A 7,057-nucleotide genomic window follows, 5' to 3' on the forward strand; every position below is an offset into this window, starting at 1 on the left:
ACTGCAATCCACTGATGATCTCTGGATGCCAGGAGTCAAGATGATCTCAGGTACCAAGTAGAGAGTGTTCTGCTTGAAGCACTGTCCTCCAGTTTTCAAACTTCTCCTCCTCTCTTGGTTTTGTAGATTTGTCCTTTTGCTAGATGACACACCACACAGGATCCCAGGGGAAAACAGGAAGCAGGGTGTCCTTTGCTCTGAGGTCTCCCAGGCTGGCAACAGTTTTGCCCACCACTAATGGAGTCCACACTCAGGGCACAGACAGACTTCCTCCTCCTTCATTCCAACCTGGAATTTCCAGCTCCAGCTCCTTCCTGCTAGGTACTTCCTAATCAATACATAATAAATACCTAATCTAATCTTCCTCACAACAGTTTCCAATTAATTTTAAATTTGCATCTCTATGAACCCTCCTTAATTGTGATTTTTATCACATTGTGATCTGAATAGGTTTATTATTTTTACTTTTCTGCATTTGTTTGTGATGTTTTTATACCCTGGTATATGGTGTTGTGTGCAGATGCAAAGCATGGAATCCCTGCAAAGGTACAGGGAGAGCCTCACCCAGAATTCCAGGGGACCCCCCTGGAGAACTTTGGGTGAGGGGCAGTTGAGAAGGGTTGCAGACAGTTAATTTAGGGGATTGGACACTCTGCTTGATTCTCCTGACTTGGGGTTTCTCCTGAGAAACCATTGTAGTATAAGCTAGTAGTTTCTACTCATAGGGTTAGCCTATTTGTCATTACTATTCTTCATTAATATAATTATATAATTACTTAGTGATTAGAGAGTAATATATTTATCTATAGCAAGAGAGCCAGTTTTAGTTAAGTGCTTCATCCCTCCAGTGAAGAGGGGGAAGGGGGCATCAATTTAACAGTTCCTTTATCCTAAATCCTTCATTGATTTCTATAATTTTCCTTGTTAATTCCTAATATAACTTTTTACCTTCAAAGCTGTGCCTGATAATTATTTGGAAGATACTTACAATTCAGTCTGTATATTTGGGTTGAATCCTGTTGGCTGCCAGTATAAGATCTCCTCTGTCCTCAACAGTTAGATAAATAATTTCTATATATCTCCTCTAACTGGCCTGAGAGGAATATAAATTTAAAAAAGAAACATTATTGGGGTTTCAGCCATAACAGAAACTCACCAGAAGAATCTTATTCCTGTCTTCATTACCAACTGAAGCAGAAGCAGTTAGAGGGGGAGGGGTTTGAGAATCAGGAGTGTTTTACCCCCTCCTTTCCTCACTATAGCCTGTCAATCTCTGGCTCTTAACTTAAAGCGCTATTTGGCCCTGAAAACATTTATCTGCTTCTCCAAACTATCTGTTATTATCATCATAACAATGGTCAATCTTTGTATATTGCCATGTGCTACTAAAACGAAGGCATACTCTTTTTCATCTCTATTTATTTTCCCCCGAGATCTATTAATGCTAATTTTTATAATTTTTCATTTACTTTCCTTACTTCTTTCTTATTTTCTTTTTGGTTCAATTCATCTAGTTCTGATAGGGTAAGGTTGAGGTTCCCCACTAGTATGGTTTTACTAGCTATTTCCTCCTTAATTGACCTTTGGTTTTTCCTTTAAAAATCTGGATTTTATGTCATTTGGTGCATACATGTTGACTAATGATATTACTTCATTATTTATAGTACCTTTTAGCAAGATATAATATCCTTACTTATTTCTTTTAATCACACCAATTTTTGTTTTAGTTTTGTCTGATATCATGATTCCAACCCCTGGTTGTTGTTGTTGTTGTTGTTGTTGTTGTTGTCATTGTCATTTTTGTTGTTCTTGTTGTTGTTGTTTTTACTTTAGATGATGCATAATAAATTCTGCTTCAGTCTTTCATATTTAATCTGTGTGTGTCATCCTGCCTCAAATGTATTCCTCATATTTCCATTTTTTCATTTCTTCCATTTATCCTCCTCATTTTCCCTCTGCCTCTCTTAATTGGTTTTTGAAGTCCTTTTTGAGTTCTTCCATAATCTATGTCCAATCCATATTTTTCTTTTGGACTTTGCATGTGTTTACTTTGTATTCACTGTCCCCTTCTGTGTCTGTACCGTCCTCTTTGTCTCCATAAAAAATATTTATAGTTAGTGCTTTTTTTTGTTGTCTGCTCATTTTTCCTACCTTTTTATAGGTAAAATCTGTTCTCTGGGAGCTTAAGGTACCCTCTTAAGCTTCAGTCCTTCCTTAATGCTACCCTTAGCTTTATTTCAAGGTTTCTATCAGTTTTTTCCAAGATGATACTATGACATGAGGGTTGGGAGCTCTGAGAGCCACCTCCCACTGCTGATTCAATTAACCTTTGAGATGCAGATAGCTGAATTTATCACCTCAGGCTTCATTGTAAGCTTTTGGTATCATTCTATACTGCATCAGGTCAGGGGCTACTCAAATTCTAGCCTTAGACTTACTTGTAAGGTTTTTGTCTCACTGTAAGCTTGATTTTGTCAGGCACCCAGTAGATTGCCCTGACATGGTGTTCACCTTAAATTTTTGACAAAAGGATCAGGAGGGACCCTTGTCCTCTTTGAATCTGCCAGTTGCCTCAAACTTGGACCCATGTCCTCACCACAGGCCCAGATTGTGATTCTTGGCTTCTCTCTGGACTTCTAGAGATCAAGTTGCTTTAGCAAAGACTTCTCTGGGCTAGAATTCTAGACTTTGCTACAGGTTTGGAATTTTAAGGGGTGTGGGTTGGTTGGTCATCTATCTGCCCAGCTAGGGTCTCAGGGTCTGGATTTTGGCTGAGGCTCAGGTTCAGATCCTGGCACAGCAGATATGGGGTGTGGGATCACTGTGAAATCACTAGTATTTGGGGACTAGTGGATAATGTGGGGAACCACAAGGAGTAGTCTATGCCGAAATTTGTTAGAAGTATAATAACTTTGAGGAGGAAGAATAGCAAATGGACTTGTCCCCCAAAAAGGCCATCTTTTACTATTGAATCATTATTCCTTAATTATCTTCTATACCTCAGATATAGTGTAAAATGAAGAGGAATAAAGAAATTTGAGTCCCAGATACTATGCAAACACATGAGTAGTAACATAAGACATTGACATATAGCCACAGAACAATGAAACCTTAAACATCTTATAAAATGAAAGCTTCTTGAGAGACCTAATTAAATCAAGTCATTTCAAGGACATATGAAATGAAACTACAAGAAAGACAAATAGTACTAATGAAAAAATATGGAAAATATTTATAAATATTTTTATTTAGCAAAATTTATTAGCGAAAAAAAATTTTACAATATCAAGGGTAACTGAAACATTATTTATGATCTTTAACATCACCCTAGCTACAATACATGAAGAAGAAATTAGAAGAAAGAAGAGGAAAGATGCGGACAAAGAAAAGGAAAAGAAAAAAAAAACAACCCAATGCTATTTTACTTTAAACAAAGCTCATTACATTAAAAAAAAGTTATTACTCTAGCTCCCACTATCTGAAGGCCAACTATGTTTATTTCAGTCTTCCTCCAGGGTTCTCTATTCCCCCAAAAGTTTTGGGTATACCTAGTCTTTCTCTCCTTCCCTATAGACCCTATGGTGTTGCCATCCCCACACTCCTAGACTGTAACTACCCACACACCATCAAGACCTCAGTGTTTGGAAAAGGAACATCTTAGTTCCAAGTCAAAAGTCACTTGAGTTCAAGTCTCAGGCAGCCTACCTTCTGAAAACTTCCCTGAAAAATTGATTGGCTGCAACATATAGCCTGGAATTCTAGTGCTAAAGACACCATGGCTCTATTTCAGGTGTAGCGATTTTACTCTTTAAAAAAGAATAGGACAAAAAGAGACCGAAAGAAACCCCAAACCCATCTTAGAGCATAAAGTGGAGAGAGGGAGTAAAGTAGCCCTTTCCCCTACCTACTCATTTTATAGGATCCATGTTTTGTGTAAACAGAGACTTCATACTTTCTGAACATACAAGATACATAGCATTACTATTCTAGTCGAATAGTTTTAAAGATGTCACCTATTTTAGCTACACAGGGTGTTTGTCACTCATATGGTAGGGGAACATATTTTTCCAAAATTAGGGTGCCTCCATGTTAGGTAATCTGACCATGTCTAGCAAAACCCGTGTTAGATGCCATTGCACCAAATAGTCAGCACAACCCTGTGTAAATGGTTCAAGGGTTGGTTTTTGCATAGCAAAGCACTGAACAAAGCCATCACCTCAATTAATGTTCACAACAATTATGGACAAATCACCCAATCATGGAGTAATTAATCTATCTCAAACCATGACAGCAGCTAATTAGATAAGATTCCCACAATAGCTTAAATATCAATTAAAAGCCTATACAATTATAATTATCTTGGAGGAAACAAGCAAAGAAACAAAAGGAACATGTATAGCTATTAAAAATCTTCAACACTAAGAAAAAAAATAAAAAAGTTTCAAGAGTGGAGTAGGACAATTTCTCTGTTCTCCTGAAGATACTGAAAAGTAAACCAAATTTAGTTAAAATAGCCCAAAGTTTAACTCTCTTGACTAAATTGGGCATAAAATCAACTTATAAACCCCAAAATAAAACTGTTTTTTCATTCATAGTTATATTACCCAACTAACAAAGATTGAGAGCTCACAGTTTGAGAGCTAGGTGTTACTCGTTTTAAAGGCTATCCAAAGAGAGCATTCTAAATCAATTCAAATGACTGATTTTTTTACATTTACTTTATGTAATCTATTTGTCTCAGTTGCTAACTTCCATGGAATTCAAATGAGGAACTTTGAAATTTTATTGCATCAAGTAACCAGCTTTATAAGGAATGCTTATAGAAATAAGCAAATTAAGAGGAAATGAATGAAAAGAAAATGAATAACAAACTTCAACCCCAAGGGACAATGAGAACAAGGTTTGTCTTTTCAAAAGTAAAAGTAGGTTTTATTAGTAACCAAATCCACAGAATGATGGATGGCATATTAAAAGAAAATAGATTTATTTGCTGAAGGATTGAAGCCTATTACTAATCTATGTGGTTATTTAAAAACTTATTATATAAAATGTAAGCTTTCTCATTATGAATAGTCATTCACCACCTTACATTTTAAAAAGAGAAAAACATGACCACATCCCTCCCCTTTTCATTATTCTTTGAGAAAGAAAAAAATGAAGTAGATTTTTGGGAAAATTCATTCAAAATAAGCAACCTGCAAAATGACATGTTTTGTGGAAAACTAGATTCATCCTTTCAGTAAAGGGGGTATGAAAATGGCTAACATATAATTTTCTCCTTTTCCTCTTATAGACATGTTTCACCAAAGAGAAGATTAAAAATTATAGCTAAAGAGAAAAAAGCCAAAAAAAGTTATGTATTAGGATTTTGCAAAGGAATCACTGCAGAAAAAAATGAACATGTCTCTCCTGCCCTGATGATATTGGATAAAATACAAGAGCATTCAATGTTGTTTTCTTTGATAAACTGGGCTCTAGAAAGGCCATGAATGTAAAATGATATAACAGTTGATAAATCTGTCACAATAAATAAAAATCTTCTAGTCAGAAAAGGTAGGTAATGAAGTAAACTTTCCTTCAAAATCTCAATATCTAACAGTGGAATTAAAGACCTATTAATCTAAGAAAGGTGCAATTATGGTTTTCAGGTCAATTTTTAAGAACTCAATTGCCTTCAAATGAAAAGTCCTCATACATGGGAGTTTCTTTTAAGAAGTCTCCCTAAAGGATGTCAGTCCAGTGCTTTCTTCCTTTTTATTAATTCCCATTTATGCATTCTGCAGCTTGTTTTGTATATATTTGCATGTTATTTCTCCCATTAGATTGTAAGCTCCTTGAACTCAGGATCATACTTTTGCCTCTTTTTGTATTTCCAGATGTTAGTACAACACCAAGAACAAAAAAGGTATTTTAAAATTTTCTTGAATGAATAAATTATTTTTTAAAAAATTAAGATCCTACTTTGTTTTAGGAACTGGGCTAAGCACTGGGGCCACTATGAAGCACTGTGAAAATTAATTCTGTTATTCTTCATCATAATGGATGACTCCATGGAAAATGAAAGAGATAGAGATATATTGGGAAATTTTGGAAATATAAAAACATAATATACTACTCAAATTTTATATTGAGAATAAATTTTAAAAAGAAATATTCTTTTTAAATTAGCACATTCTGCAAAATATGCTCTGATAGGCTGGTAGGAGTAGGAAAACTAAGAACCCTTTGAATGTGCCTCTAACTTATTTCCCTTAATATCCTCTTTAATCCCCAGACACAAAAACTAATGTTATACTTTTAAATATTTTTTCAGAATTCTGAGAAAGCAGATATCTTGTGACTTCCAGGCTAAAATGGCTGCAGAGTAGAAGCAAAGGTCTTCTTTTCCTCACAACTGACTGATATAAAGCACCTCAAAAGGACAAAATTCAAAATCAGATGAATGAAGGGGCACTACTATAGGAAGCAGCCTTGAAGGTAGGCAGGGGTGGGACATTTCCATGCTATAAGGGGAAAAAATTTACATTATTTATACGATTATACATTTGTACAAGCATTAGTTCTGCATATCGATGTTAACCAGACAAGAAAATTGCTTGATTTTCTTTATGTGGTTAAAATCTTATGGAACTTGCAGCTATTTACATCATAGACATGTATACATTTTGTATTTTCACAGTCTTCAGACACTCACTTATTTACAGGAGGTCTTGACTAGATATCAGTTTTGTGTTTTGTTTTTCTTTATGTACTGTACATGCAAAATACTCACTTTTGTTTTCTTTCTTTTTTTAAACATTTATTAATATTCATTTTTAACCTGTTTACATGGTTCATACCCCTACTTTCCCCTTCACCTCCCCACTCTCCCCCCACTCATGGCCGATGCACATTTCCACTAGTTTTGTCATGTGTCCTTGTTCAGGGCCTATTTCCAAATTGTTGTTAGTTGCATTGGTGTGGTAGTTTGGAGTCTACATCCCCAATCATGTCCGCCTCAGCCCCTGCATTCAAGCAGTTATTTATCTTCTATGTTTCCTCTCCTGCAGTCCTTCCT

Source organism: Gracilinanus agilis, chromosome 6 (assembly GCF_016433145.1).
Source record: "Gracilinanus agilis isolate LMUSP501 chromosome 6, AgileGrace, whole genome shotgun sequence".
Lineage (NCBI taxonomy): Eukaryota > Metazoa > Chordata > Mammalia > Didelphimorphia > Didelphidae > Gracilinanus > Gracilinanus agilis.